Source organism: Pinus tabuliformis, chromosome 4_2 (assembly GCF_031772625.1).
Source record: "Pinus tabuliformis cultivar Carrire ecotype Pingquan chromosome 4_2, CPIR1, whole genome shotgun sequence".
Taxonomy (NCBI): Eukaryota; Viridiplantae; Streptophyta; class Pinopsida; order Pinales; family Pinaceae; genus Pinus; species Pinus tabuliformis.
The window spans coordinates 931,076,114-931,091,637 of NC_142304.1; the positions used below are offsets into that span (position 1 = coordinate 931,076,114).

At 39.9% G+C, this 15,524-nt stretch overlaps 1 pseudogene; it reads left to right on the forward strand.

Annotated features, from left to right (window-relative positions):
- The window catches only part of LOC149172753 (mediator of RNA polymerase II transcription subunit 15a-like), a 32,028-nt pseudogene extending 16,728 nt beyond the window's left edge, over positions 1–15,300 (forward strand).
- The last annotated feature ends 224 nt before the right edge of the window (positions 15,301–15,524 follow it).

A 15,524-nucleotide genomic window follows, 5' to 3' on the forward strand; every position in this document is an offset into this window, starting at 1 on the left:
CCTCTATAGAAGAAGTTCAACAGCCACAGAGGGACAGTGATACTAACCCTAGTCTGAGAGCAAATACTTGCATTACTGAACCAGTTCCATCCACAACCGGTTCAGAGAGTCTTGCTCCTCAAACATCTGTCGTTGTCGATTCAACCCCTTCGACACCAGAAATATTTTACGGACCTGAAGGTCTTCCCCTTCCACCTGGTTTGATTGTGATAGAGGAAATTGTAGAAGATCCGCAAGCAAGTACTCCAACACATTTTGGAGTCGGGGTCACTCTATTTCCTTCGACATCAGAAGTTAGTCTACCACCAGTGGAAGTTCCTGTAGAATTACTAGGCAATCTATTGGATAGACTCAAAATGTCTGAACAACCGTCAACATCTAGGACTGTGTCGAATGATAGAGCGACGGCAGAACTCCCTGCCGTCACTCCGACAATGTTTGCCAGCGTACCATCTGTCCCGACTAGCTCACAACCGCTAGAAGGAGTCCATCCAGGGACTATTTCGGCAGTGTGGTCCATTCCTATTTGTTCCTTCGGAATAATATCCCGCAACTCTTATGTTGAGACTTGACAAATTGATCCATTTGGAGGTCAATTTGGGCCATCCAGTCCCCAAGGCCAAACAATTCCCTTGAGTTCTGGATTACAACCGTATGGGGGGCAGTATGCCCTTTCATTACCCCCTCCGGGAGGATATCCATACGGGAGTTCTCAACATTATTCAGGTTATACTTGAGTTACGATGAGTGGGTGGGTACCTATACTACCCCAACAACCAAGAGTTGTGTATTCTATGCAACAATGTGTACCTATGTCGAACATCCCGACAACACCAGCTATTGTAACAGTGTCACAAGTTCAAACAATGCCTGTTGTATGTCAACCTCAGATTTCTCAGGTTGTAATGCAACAGCCCCTTGACCCTGTGACTCAACCACAATTGCCAACTGGTGGGGCGACACAGGTCCAAACGGGTACAATTACCCCACATCTTGGTCCGACGGTTAGTATAACACAACAGAACATGGCTTCACAACCGTGGCTGGTGCAATACCAACAACCACAATTCCAACAAGTGTACCAAGGTTCTGAGCAGTAGATCTTTGCGAACAATGGACAACCGTACATTCAAAACGGTGAAAATCAACCACTTTATAGTGGTCAAGTCCACCAACCGTATCAGTCATACCAGCATCAATTACATTATGCTGGTATGCAAAGGCCAACTGTTCAGGCAATTCCATCATACCCTGGGTATGCTTCACCTAACCTGAATCAACAGTTACCTTTCGTGGCAACTTTAGAGTTACCCGATTTACACCGGTTAACAAACGATCCAATTTCTTACGCCCCTTGGTGGCCAGCGATTCCTCACAAACTTCCATCGGACATTCCTAAATTTAATGGAAATCCAGGTGAAGACCCATCGAATCACACGATGACATTTCATCTGTGGTGTTCATCAAACACCCTAAACGATGATTCGATAAGGCTTCGCCTTTTTCAGAGGACGTTAACGGGTCCAGCGGCAAAATGGTATATTGAATTGCCTATAGATTCGTTCGACAATTTCAGCACCTTAGCCACGAATTTCTTAACCCATTTTCAATTACCGATAAGGTATGAAATGGGAACCGAAATCTTAACCAACTTCAAACAGAAAATGGCCACTCACATATCTGATCATATACATGAGTGGCGACGTCGTCGTAGGATGGTAAAAACGTATGTTCCCGATCAGCTATTAGCTGAATGGTTTATCAAGTCATTACTTCCTGCCATAACGGAAGATGTGGCAAAGGGGGGAGTCGTAACGGAAGAGCAAGTTATTGCTCGTGCGCAATATCTAGACTTGGTCTATACTAAGTCTGGCACGCTCTACGACAAAATACCTGACGCCCCTAGACCGGAATTCTCAATTCCTCCTCCTCCTAAATCAAATAATGACTCTCATGCCGGCGATGGCGTGATTGGCACGACAAACGCGAAATCGACAAAGGCTTCATCCAAGAAAGCCCGTAAGATTTCAGATCAAAATGCAAAAGACGAAATTCTTGCTTCGGAAGTAAATGTCGTATCAGCAGATAAAGGCAAAGAAACCAAACAACCAGGAAGCAAGAAGAAGCAAAGAAAAGGGAAGAAGAAGAAACAGGGTGAGTCATCTCCTGAGAAAACTTCTTCAAACCATCCTGGAGATAGGAAACCCCCTTTCGGGTGTCAGATATGTGATGAGAATCACTGGACGAGAGAATGTCCATACAAAGCTGAGCTTAAAGGATTCTTTAAGAGTAACTTCGCAAACCTCAGTTGTGTTAACTGACCCATTTCCAAATCCAGGCGCAAATCTGGTTGATAGTGGAAATGCTTCCCCATCGCAAGTGCTAATGTTGTTGATTTCCAAGCAACAAAATGATGCTTTGATTTCGACAAGGAACAAAGGTTACGGGAATCCGCAACTGTCGAACGACAAAGGTAAAGATCAACCAAGTAGTTAGACAACAACTTCGACAGAAGTTGTACCACCCATCATTCCTGAATTAACAATAAAACTGCCAAAGGGAGTAGTACACAAGTCGACATTTAATCCTCGCGCCAGAGCGGCGTAGCATTATAACATAGTGGAAGATTTGGCCACATCGCCATCCACTATGTCGACTCTTGAAGTACTACAAAATTGTCCATCCCAAAGGCAGGCTTTGTTATCAGCCATTGGTGGGGTTGATCCTAGGGATTCCAATCTTGTATCCTTTGACCACAAAGGATACGATCCTCAGTTACCAGCTCAACTAGCTTTCCTTATTCAAGTGAAAGCCCTCAACAAAACTGTTCACCGAACAATTATTGATGAGGGGACATCTACATGTATTATGTCGACGAGTTGCTGGAAAACTTTAGGATCTCCAACCTTGTCGCGATCTTCGACGACACTAAAAGCATTCGACGGAAGGACATATACCCGATATGGTATCCTAAATAACTTGAAGGTTGAACTAGGGGGGAAAACAGTAGAAATAGATGTTGAAGTCATCGATGGAAATCTTGATTACAATATCTTGCTAGGAAGACTGTGGATATATGCCATGGCAGCTTTGGTGTCGACCTATTTTAGAAAGATCGCATTCCCCTTTCAAGGGGGGATTACGATCGTCGACCAACAAAACTTCCTCCCCAATGGTTCACAAGTTACAGGAAGCATTCCCATGATCCATGGAAGCCCCCATTCACTTCAAAATATCGGAGTAGGCCTACTGAAAGATCCTATACTAATGGGAACTTTCGCTCTTCCACCTCCAATTTATTTGGCAGAAGTAGCGTCGATAGGTACCTGCAATATGATATCTTCCACGAAGATCTCAGAAGACGATATCAACATGGATCATGCAATGGTTTTGCCCCCAAGCCCAATAGAAGTGTTGTAGCAATCAATGTTTCTAGCATGGGAGGCAAACCCCAACCAACGCTCATCAAGCGTTTGGGTGGATAGGTCTAGAGAATATGGTACCCCTTTAGATCCTTGGTCGAGAGTGCATGGAACCGACGAAGGAATTTTACAATCAATGTTGATTGAAGGGGCACCATGGAATGATTGCCACCACCTTCTTCCAGATTATGAAGAAGATACTCAAGATGACCTTTATCACCCATCAGTCTTTGAATTCCTACCAAATACTGTAAATACGGTGGATTCCGAGCGAAACTTATCCAATATTGAAGAGACTATAGCCATAAATATCTCGACTAAAACGAATGTTGTAGAGAATATTTATGTCGGCAAAGGTTGTTCTCCTTCAGAACTGGAAACATATAACGCTGTTTTTCGTGAGTTCAAAGATTTCTTTGCTTGGTCATATGATAAAATGCCAGGCATTGACTCGAGTATCGTTGAACACGAAATTAAGATGTATCCAGATGTCAAATCGGTACGACAACGGCTCAGGCAGGTGCACCCCAAGAAAGCCGTTGCCATTAAGGCAGAAGTTGAAAAACTTCTCCATGCTGGTTTCATCTACCCGGTTCCTCTAACCGATTGGGTATCGAATATTGTCCCTGTTATGAAGAAAAAAGGGACAATTAGAGTGTGTGTCCATTATAGCGATGTAAACCAAGCTTGTCCAAAACACAACTACCCTACACCCTTCATCAACCAGATAATTGATGAATGCGCCGGATGTGAAACCTTTTCATTCATGGATGGATTTTCTAGGTATAATCAAATAAATATCCGCCCACAGGACCAGTCAAATACTGCATTCATTTTTCCGTGGGGCACATTCGCTTATCGAAAATTACCCTTTGGTTTAAAGAACGCAGGGGCGACGTTTCAGAGGGTAATGAATTATGCCTTCCATGACATCAAGAACATCGTTCAACCATACCTCGATGACCTTCCGGCTCATTCACGAAAGTGGACTGATCATCCGCAGCATTTAAGAGCGATATTTCTACGTTGCCGACAATACAAGATACGACTTAATCCGCACAAATGTGTATTTTGCGTCAGTTCTCATCGTTTTCTTGGCTTTTTTGTTTCCAAGGATGGGATTCGTCTCGACCCTTGCAAGGTCTAGGCAATCATCAATTTGCCTCCACCTTCGAATTTGCTTCAAATTCAGAAACTCCAAGGGAAAGCAAACTTTCTGAGGAGGTTCATTCTGAATTACGTAGAACTTGCTAAAGGTTATACACGTCTTTTGAAAAAGGAGGTACCCTTCGTTTGGGATCAGGTTGCGCAAGCTTCCTTTGATGCTTTAAAGGATTCCTTAATAAAAGCATCGTTAATGTACGCCCCCGATTATCAAAGAGATCTTAACCTGTATCTGGCTGCAGCGGATACAACCATCACAATGGTTTTAGTTCAAGAGGTCGACGGAATTGAACACCCTATATATTATTTAAGTAGAAACTTAAATGATACAGAAAGCAAATATTCTTATGTTGAAAAACCAGTGCTTGCAGTTGTTCAATCGATTCAAAGGTTTCAACATAATGTCCTCTTTCAAAAAAATACCATTCTGTCAGATTGCAACCCCATGACTTATATATTGTCGCGACAGTTGCTGGGGGGAAAATATTCAAAATGGATAGCAATCCTTCAAGAGTTTGATCTGGAATTTGTAAAATCCAAATCGAAGGAAGCTCTAGTTTTCGCAGAATTATTATGCGATCTCCCATCATCGTCTAACGATGAAACATCCGAGGAATCAATCGTGGACGATAATTTGTTTTTGATATCTACAAGCAATGAGCGGTATGGAGATATAATAATTTATCTCCAAACCCAAAAGTTCAGGCCTAACACCTCTCACTCTGAACAAAAACGTATACGATACCAAGCAAAAGACTACATGATCGTCGGTGATACGCTTTACCATCGTGGTATCGATACAGTTCTGAGAAGGTGCCTCACCCATGAGGAGGCCCAAAAAGCCCTGAATGAGTGTCATTCAGGCACGTGTGGGGGCCATCTATCTGGATATGCTACAGCACAAAAAATCTTGCGAGCAGGATACTTCTGGCCAACCATGTTCAAAGATTGCATAACCGCAGTCAGAAGTTGCCATGCTTGTCAAATTTTTTATAGCAAAACCAGAAGACCACCCGCACCTTTACAGCCAATAGTTGCTGTTGGGCCTTTCGCCAAATGGGGCATCGATTTCATGACATGTAACCCCACCTCGACCGGGGGACATGGGTATATTATAGTCACCATTGACTATTTTACCAAATGGGCCGAGGCGATGCCTACATTAGATAACACTGGTGAAACAACTGCCCTTTTCTTTTTCAATCATGTAGTCGCCAGATTCGGCGTACCACAGGCTATAGTTACAGATCATGGATCGCATTTTCGCAATCACATGATGGTTGAATTAGATGCCAAGCTAGGGCTATCTCACGACAGCTCTACCCCGTATTATCCGCAAGCCAACGGACAAGTTGAAGCGATCAACAAGGTCCTGAAGCGTATGTTGCAAAGGATGATCAGAGTTCACAAAAGAAGGTGACACCTAACCTTGTACTTAGCCTTGTGGGCTTACCGAACATCAGTAAGGAATGCGACCAGGTTCACACCTTTCCAACTGGTATATGGCCTGGAAGCAGTCTTACCAGTGCGAAATCTCGTCTCTTAAACTCGCAGTCGATCTCCTCCCAGGAACTTCAGAAGAAGAGGCCCGTTTCTTAGAATTAATCTAATTGGATGAAACCCATCGTGATGCTGCTTTGGCTAACGAAGCCCATAATAAACGAGTCAAGGCGCAGTTCGACAAAAATGTCAAACCCCGTGTCTTCTCAGAAGGTGACTTGGTCTTGCTTTACGACCAAGAATCCGATAAATTGGGAGCAGGTAAATTTAATTCTTTATGGATGGGCCCTTATATTGTTAAACTAGTGTTAGCAAAAGGAGCCTACGAGTTAATGGATTATGATGGAATCCCACTGGTGCAACCTCGTAATGGGTTGTATCTCAAGCGTTACTATGTTTAAATAGTAACCAATATGCTTTTGTTGTATTTTGTTTTCGCTAAAGTGGTCGCTTTGGTCGAGTAATCCACCTTTTTACATTTATTGCAGATGTCGAACCTTTTGGAGACATGTGTGGGATATGCCGACGGAGCGAGTCGTAGTTCGCGGAACCTGTCCTCCGCAGCCTGGGCCATTTTTGATCCAAGCAGCGAGTTAGTAAGTTTCAGAGGTGTATGTATTGGTCAACCAGCGAATAACATCGCTGAATATAGCGCGTTGATAGAACTGCTCTCTGATGCCATCACCCATGGTATACGCCAAATAATCGTGAGGCTAGACTCACAACTCGTAATACTACAACTCAATGGTATATATTCCGTCCGCAACCCAGCTATTTATCGCATGTTCCTAAGGGTTAAGATTTTGGAAAGACGATTTGATTTGATTCAATACCAACGTATTTCCAGAAACTTAAACACGTTAACCGACTCATTAGCAAACTATGCGTTAGATAGACATTTGCAACATTTATAAAAAGAAACACATCATCAATGTTGTACATGTGGATCATATAACTGAACCAGAATAAAACCCCAAAAATCAAAATATATATATATATAAGCTATTTATGGTTTACATATAATGTTTTGTAACCAAGACAAAATCGGTCACATGACCCAAAAACTCAAAATGCTAGGGGGCACCCTAGTCTAATGATGCTCGTGATAGCACGTCACAGCCTGTGCGATCATGCGTAAGAGACGAGTCCATCGTCTAGGCACACCAGTAGTATGTCGCTGCAACTGTAAAGGTAACTCGTCGATCCTCACATCTGGAATACTGAGAGTAAGGCTCTCAACCTGCTCCTGCACAGCTGTAAGGGTCTCGGCCACATCAAGGTCACGAAGGATAACCCTCCCAGCAGCCTCTCCTGCTAGGGCAGCGGCTGGCAGCCTCGGGCGAACTACTTGACGAACATGACCAACATCTGCATGCACACATGAGTTTGATTAAAGTCTTGATAGAGTAAAGCACAAGGACATTATAAATAAAAACAGTAAACAGTGATATGGTCGAAGATTTTACCAATCAAAACTAGATCATGTTATCGAGCAGTTTTAGCACATAGTTCATGCTCGTTAAAAAATAAACATAAGATCAAGAAAGTGTTTCAATTTCCATTTAAGCTAGTTAAAAAATGAACTATCCTCCAGTAAATAACCACTGCGAATGTAGATTTATCAGCCATTAAAGCCTTGGTCGTGTTTGCACCGTCACCTCCAATTTTCCATTGGCTAATCATTCACCTCCATTTGATTGTTTACCCATTTCGAGGAACAGCTGCGAAGAGTGATTTCACTTAGCCATCCTTGGGACACTGCCGTGATTGGAAAATTCCAACCCTTACCTGGAATCAGCTGCTACCCGTTTTATCAATCGTTCCTCAAAAGATGAGTCTTCTTTAAGCTCTTTTCATCTGACTCGTAAAATATGAAAAGATTGCCGAGTTTTGGCCTTCCAGCTCGTTAAAGCGACCGGACGTGTTATCCCTCCTCTAGATTTTAATCTTTTTTGACCTGAGGGATTATTGCACAAAAAGATCGAGTGCTTGTTTTTTTCGGCTCGTTAAAACTATCGAAAACTCATCCCTTCTGTATTGTTTTATACTTTTTCAGACTTAAGGGGTTAGATGACGAAAAAGGAACTTTGGATTTATCTTTACGTACCTTTTCAGAGTATCGAAAATTGAAAAGGACCGAGTTATCTTTGTCGTTAGACTCGTTAAAAAACATTAATAGCGACAAACTTGTCTTTAGACGAGAACGAGTTTCACTATCGCTAGGCTCGTTAAAACATAGCGATGGGTTTGCCCGAAGGGAAAATTATAGAACAAGCATATGTTATCCTCCTCAAGCTTGACAAAAATAAAGAGGTACTGGTCAGAGATGACTGGGGAAAATTGGGAAGAAACTCAAAGAACTTTTATTGGTAACAAGTCACTCTTGAACATGACACTTCCACTCTGTGCCTGAGTCGGGTTGGGTTGTTTCATTCACCGGCCACATCACCAAGGTCTCACCAATACCATCCATCTTTGGTGTAAATGCTACCAATCCATCGCACAAGTGTCGCCGATATGTTCAAGAGAAGTCATCCAGAGAAGTCAACCGTGTCCCATCCACCACCATACATTATCCTTCATCCTTTCATGACCGCCACCCTGAACCATATATCATCAGATCGTTTTCACCTCCATTGAAATCATTTGCTCCGTTCTGTGTCACTGATGTGGGATACATTAAGGCCCTCCTTTGACGGATCGCTTCTTGTCGACATCAGCTCGTTATCCAAGAAGTTAATCTAGGAACACCCCCTTCAGTACTTTGAAGCTTGCATGCCTCAATGGCAAGTTTCTCACTTCCGGCGACAGGTATACATCAATGACCTTCGACCAAAAGATTTTGTGTGGTGTTTGACGCCAAGTCCTTTATTCACACCACGTGAATTGTACTGCAGTACCTTGAGGGTCATTGTCATTATCGGTGATTCCTCTCGCGCTTGTTAACAGTTTACATCATTGACTGGTAATCAAGCGATGTCTTTCCATGTTCGACTTCAGAACATTTCTCACATGGATCGAATTGTACTTAGAGTGAAGATCGAACGAGATTGAAGACCCCGAATCTAGTTTCATCCATCCGAGCTGCGATATATATTCAGGAAAAATAAAGACATTGACATGTACAACATTGCAGCAGATAATCATCCTACCAAAAGGATGATGATTTCATCAAAATCATCAGTCTACCATCAGACGATTGTCTGTTCTATGTACAGAAAAATGAATTTATAAAGTTGAGCATGGGAATGCCCGCATCAGCTAGATCATGAAAGCAGTATGAAAAATAATGTATTGTATTGTATCTTACTACAAGTCTCCTCCCAGCATTGGAAGAACTTCGGATCCTCCTAATAAAGCATTTCACCCGATAAACGGCCTCATACTTTAGGGGGCAACTGTTATAGACATTTTTGTGCCTTGCAGCGTTGAGCATGAAATGTCCATAATCCAAGGGATCCAAAGTCCCTAAAAGAGTTGTTCCTACCTCTAAAGGAACAAGGTCAACAAAAGACAGCTTCTCCCAGAAGTTCTCCACCAAAAACAACTCAGAAACAGTCAATTCAGGATCAATTCAGAGGCTCCACTAGCTGTCTACGCTGAAATGCAGAGGTTACACTGGCTAGGTGCACTGCAACGCAGGTAGAAACACTACCAGGGTGCACTGAGCGGGAAATGACAAATGGCAAGCTCATTCAACGAGGCGGAAAAACCCTGGAAGCTTCCAGAATCTTCTCCAATGACACTTGCCTCAATGAATTCGACTAGTGATGAGTAAGAGGTTCTCAACCTCCAAGTGGAAGCAAGAACTGACAGAGAGAAGCCACAAGTCAAAACATAAGCTGACTCATCCTCTCTGCTTACATCTATATATGGATCTCTCACCCAGAGGTTCAGGAGGCTGGAATTTTGTACTTTGCAGAGAATTGATGTTGGTTTGAGATTGAGATTAGTACATTGGGTGATTTATGCTTTGTTGGAGGAGATGAAGGGCTTCTATTGTTGGGAGGTAGATGCTGGATCGGGACTCATTTGGTTGTATCTCCTCTTGAACCTTGTTATCATATCAATAAAGCTACTTGAGTTTCTCCTATATGCTTGTATTTCAATGATGTTTTGTTATATTTGCATATCTAGTTTATATCTGATCCTAAACTAGTTATGAATGTGAATCTATATCTTTCGTGTAGTTTTCCTCTCTTGTGATCTTGCAGGAACTGGGTGAAACTGGACCAGTGAAAGAGCAGGCAGCGGGAAGCGAACGAAAGAGAGAGTGATTGGATCGACAAACTAGCGGATGACACCGGTTAGTTACGTCCTTCTTTCTCTATTTGCATCTCATAAAGAAGAATACTTTGATAGCTTTCCTTGTTTGTTGCTAAGGCACTATCACCTCTTAGAGTGGGATAGGGGCATTCCGAATTGGATACTTTTCCCAACAACAACAAGGTTGATGTTTTAATTTTTAAATCTATAGTGAGGTTTGAACCAATAACTTGGACTTATATAATAGAAATATGAGTCTAAGAGCATGACTTGATGGGTTATGATGATGAGAAGATCCTTTAGGAGTAAAAAGCAACCAATTGTTTGTAGGATGGTAGACCATTCTATAGGAGAAACTCTAAAAGTGCATTCCAAGATAGTTGATATTCATTATTTAAAATGACTTATTCTCATGAAGGTCCTAGTAAAAGGTAAGTCAATGCAATTAGATTTTTTTCGACATAAAAGCTTCTTTTAACTAATAGTAAAATGTTATGTAGAGAGGGTTTAGATTGACATTCATAGATCTTAAATTAAAGCAGTTAATCACAACAAATGCACTAGTGCACCACATTTCTTGATACACATAATTTCTTTTTTATTAGACCCCGTGGAAATGGATCTAAGCTGAATCCAATCATATGCAAAATTTGTTAGGCAATCTTCCAGGTATCTAAAGTTGTTATATATCAAGGATCTGTTTCCTGACTAGGTCAGTTAAGGGAGATGGATTTGATATGAATAATGTAAGTCTTATCGATGTGTAAATAATGGATGCAATGACTATTTTAGCCCAATAGAAGATCATGATGCTAAGTCTGTTGTGTGATGAAATGAGAATTCAAAACATAATTCATGAATTTTGCAACACTGCTTCAAATCCTATATGAGAACCAACATGTCCACTATAAGTCTAGATTCAAAGCTTGGACGTAGATAAAAAGGATGGATTATTAACATAAATAATAGAAGTTAGCCATCCTCAAATTCTATGAGGTAGGTAGAAGGTCCATCTATCTCAAAGTCAAATTCATTTGCAGCTCACATCTGTTGCTATTACAGAACAACCTGAATGATTTCTCTACTGGAAATCTTCTAAGAGTGAGATCGTAAGTATTTAAATCTTCTTGTTTGTGACTGTTAAAACTAGGTTTGTAGTAGGTCATGAAAACCATTGAGGATAGCCAACCCAGTGCCAAAGTAAGAAAAATGAGGGGAATTTTTTTCTATTATGTGGCCTACCTTAGTATCGTGAAGGAGATAAGCATATTCCTTTACAAACCACCACATAGTGACTTACAACCAACCTCCACATGAACCAAGCTATTCTAAAGAGAGAGAGAGTTTGAAGAGGCATTTATAAACCTTATTCAAGATGTTAGTAATGAAAAATGCATTAGATTTCTTGATACATAGATCCTCTCTTTCTAACCAAATTCCACAGAAATGGATAGGAGATGAAGTTGTCACACACACAATTGATCAGGTAGTCTTACAAGTTATTAAAACTGATTTGTATTGAGGATGTGCTTCCTGATCATATATTATAATGGAGATACATCTGATATGAATTTTGTCTACCTTTGTTGGCATAATTTTTACACTAGAGCAAAGGAACTATTGTCCCATAGATCCAGCATTAGTATCTTCCATGTTGTTGATATAATTCTAAACAAGTATTCGCTAGATCTCTAGGCACATGACCTCTCACATAGAATATAAACAAAGGAAGGAATCAGATATGCACCTGGTTTCTCTCGCCTGCTGGTGTAGATTAATGACTCGATTCCGCTGCCAGAAATATTTCTCTTCATCCAGAGATCTTGCAGCAACACTTGTAATCTGTCACCTACGTACATACTACAATCATAGACAAACAAGGAAAATCCTTAGCCCCTAATAGAAGGAAAATAAGTGCACAAAAGAGAATCAATTCATAACAATCTATACAAATGTATATCAAAGAAAGGAAAATCACCTTGGAAGCAAAGTATTCCTCTGTAGTTTCTTGATTCTAACCCTTCGTTGACTCACACAGATTGGGCTCATTTATGTAACTGGGAAAGGTCTCTTGGTGACAATTCTTCACCATGACAGTACAATATGAAATCTCTCCTCGTCTTCCATACTTCCACCCTTGAGAGGGCTTGGTTGTATACACTCTTCCTACATCTAGGATTATTTACTTGGTCGCAAAGGGCTAAAAGGAGTTATGAAGTTTCTCTAATAATTGACTCTAAGCCAAAGTCATGACACCCTCACTGAAGCTGATAATCTTGGGAAAGAAAAAATATAGAACCTTGAGGCATCAATTCTCTGTGAACAAAGGCATCATGTGTAGTCTACAAATGTCTTGACAGGATGTGCACTGATAAGGAGTGATGGTACACATGCTGATAAGGGACAGGGAGAAATGGGTTATCTACATGAGAAAAAACAAGGGTGAAAGGGGATGCACTTTAGCCTGCAACTGTTGTGAGCTGAGCTCTGGTCTCTCTAAACACAATGAAGTGAAAAATAGGGTCATAAATCTTCAAAATATTTAATAAATGGATACAATGATAGTTTTCTCCCAATATGAGAATGACAATAGATGACACTTTTAGGTGTTGATATGAAAACCCTTGACATACTCATCGATGAGAGATGTGGGATTAGGTGCTAGGTGTACCACATTAATCGGACATCTAATCTTAATTTCTTTACCAAAACCGTCAATAAAACACATGGCATTCCTTGCAGTTTTTTATTTGAATTTTCATGGAATACTATTAACTTCTCAGGTTTACATCACAATGAAGATGCATCCCTCTTGTGTTTCTTTTGTTGCTAGGAATGTGATAATAATTTGTTTTCATTTCTTTTAGTTTTTACTTCTGAATTAAAGAGATGCATGGCTACATTTATTACACATACAATATCCAAAATAAATGCAACAATTTTTTATATTAGACTGGATAAGGTATGACTAGGATACTGTGAAATATATACTAGTGCTATTTTTTCTTAAGGGACGGAGAGGATGAAATTATTTGGTCTAAAACGAATACTATGGAATGTATATTGCACAGCTAGAATACAAGTTTAGTTTTGAGGAGGATGAAGGGGGTGAAAAGAAGTGGCGATGGAATTTATTATGGAAACTTAAAGGCCCTTTGAAAACTATGTTAATCATGGCTAGCACCATCAAAGGAATTATTGACTTCGGGAATTTGTTAGAAGAGGTTTTGATAAGGGCCTAGCAGATGTATAGTCTTTAAAGATAGTGACAAAATTATTGATCATCTACTAGTGCACTGTCCTTATAGTAAAGAACTTTGGAGTGAAGCTTTGAAATTGACAGAGATGGAAGAAGAGTGGGTAGGGAATACTTTGGTTATTTATTTGGATAAATGGTTAAAGTATAAATATGTGAACGAGCGCAAGGTATTTCCTTGTACTGTAGCATGATCTGTTTGGTTGCCCAGAAATAAAATGATCTTTCAAATTAAGGAGACTATATATCTATATATATATATATATATATATATATATATATATATATATATATATATATATATATATATATATATAGATATAGATATATAGATATATGTCAGGTTTGTGAAAAAATTAGTCTTGGTTATGGAGGGGTTTGGAAATCTAGCAGAATGAAGAGCCATAGAACTTTGAAAAATCCAGAAATAGATAAAGTAGATGCATGTGTATATTTTGTTGGCTTAAGTGAATCCTAGAATTTGAGGAGTTGGTTGAATAATAATCATAGTTTTACATTTAAGTCTATTGTGGGGGGTGGGGGAAAAATAATAGGGCTGAATTGTTTGCTCTCTCACTGTTAAGAATTTAATTTCTTGGATTTCAGGTCTTGGGGGATTCTAATCTCATCATGGATTGGGAAAATGGGAAAAATAAAATAGAAAACTTAATTCTTCTCCTGATCATGGAAACAGTCAAAGAAGTGAAAAGTTCATTTTTAAGATTATCTTTTCAGCACATATAGAGAGCTAACTGTTATGGATGATGATTATAGGAGTTACCCAAACAAGCTCTTAAGGTACGATAATGATCGTCTTCAGAAAAATAATATTAGCTCCTTACAGCAGAATGAAATTAATCCTTGACAACAAAATAATATAAATGCTCTACAACAACATCCCCACTAGACTCTAAAGTAGCAATAAATGATGCAAGAAAAAGCAAAACAACTTAAGATACATCAAAAACAAAATTTTCAACATCAACAACAACATCTCAAACAATAGCTTCAACAGCTTCTATAACAACGGTTCCTACAGTTACAATAGAAAAAGCAGCAACAAGTTATTGAGTTGCAGGCAAAGCTTCACACACAACAAATGCTGCAACTTCAACAAATTAATGAGTTGAGTAAAGAATCAATGGAAAAATAGTATGTTGTTAAACAAACATTTATACAAAAACATTGTATATTAAGTCATTGTTTAGTTTATCACCAGAAACACTTAAGGTAGGGTCAACACTTTATGTTTCTTCATCACAACTTTTCCAGGCTGCTTCTCCACAAGTCTCTCAACAATCCTCCCCACAGGTAGATCAACAATGTTTAGTATCATCTTCACTTCAACTTCCTAAAGCAACTCCCATGCAACCTACAACCTCGCCATTTATAGAACCTCCACCCTCTACTCTCCCAGCTCTTTCGCCTCACATAGAAGACCCTGAGAAGTAGCCTTCTGTCATTTCTTCAATTTCAAATGCTAGAAGTGCTAAGCGATTTCAGGAGATAACTCCTGGACTAAATCATGATCAGTCTCTAGCTATTAGTGCACCTAGAATTTCTACTTCACCACTATTAGCTAATTTTTCTCTTAGCCCAACTATGAATACAATCAACCAAGATGGACACGGAATTGTTTCATCTAGATTCCTGGTGGGAGGCAAGTCAAGCACAATAGAACTCCCATTATAGTGCTTGGTAAAAGTGGTATGCAGGTGTGAACTCATTTTCTCATATTATATATGGAGGGATAGTTATTTTCCTTTTCCACATTATTTTAGAAATTGATCATAAAAGGTCTTTTTATTGTTACTTGTTGTTTCCACATTAATAGTGCAAGCTACCTAATCTACGCAATTTTTAGGCTCCATGGATATGTTTCAGTTTTCCTTGGAATTTAAATATAGTTTGTGTTT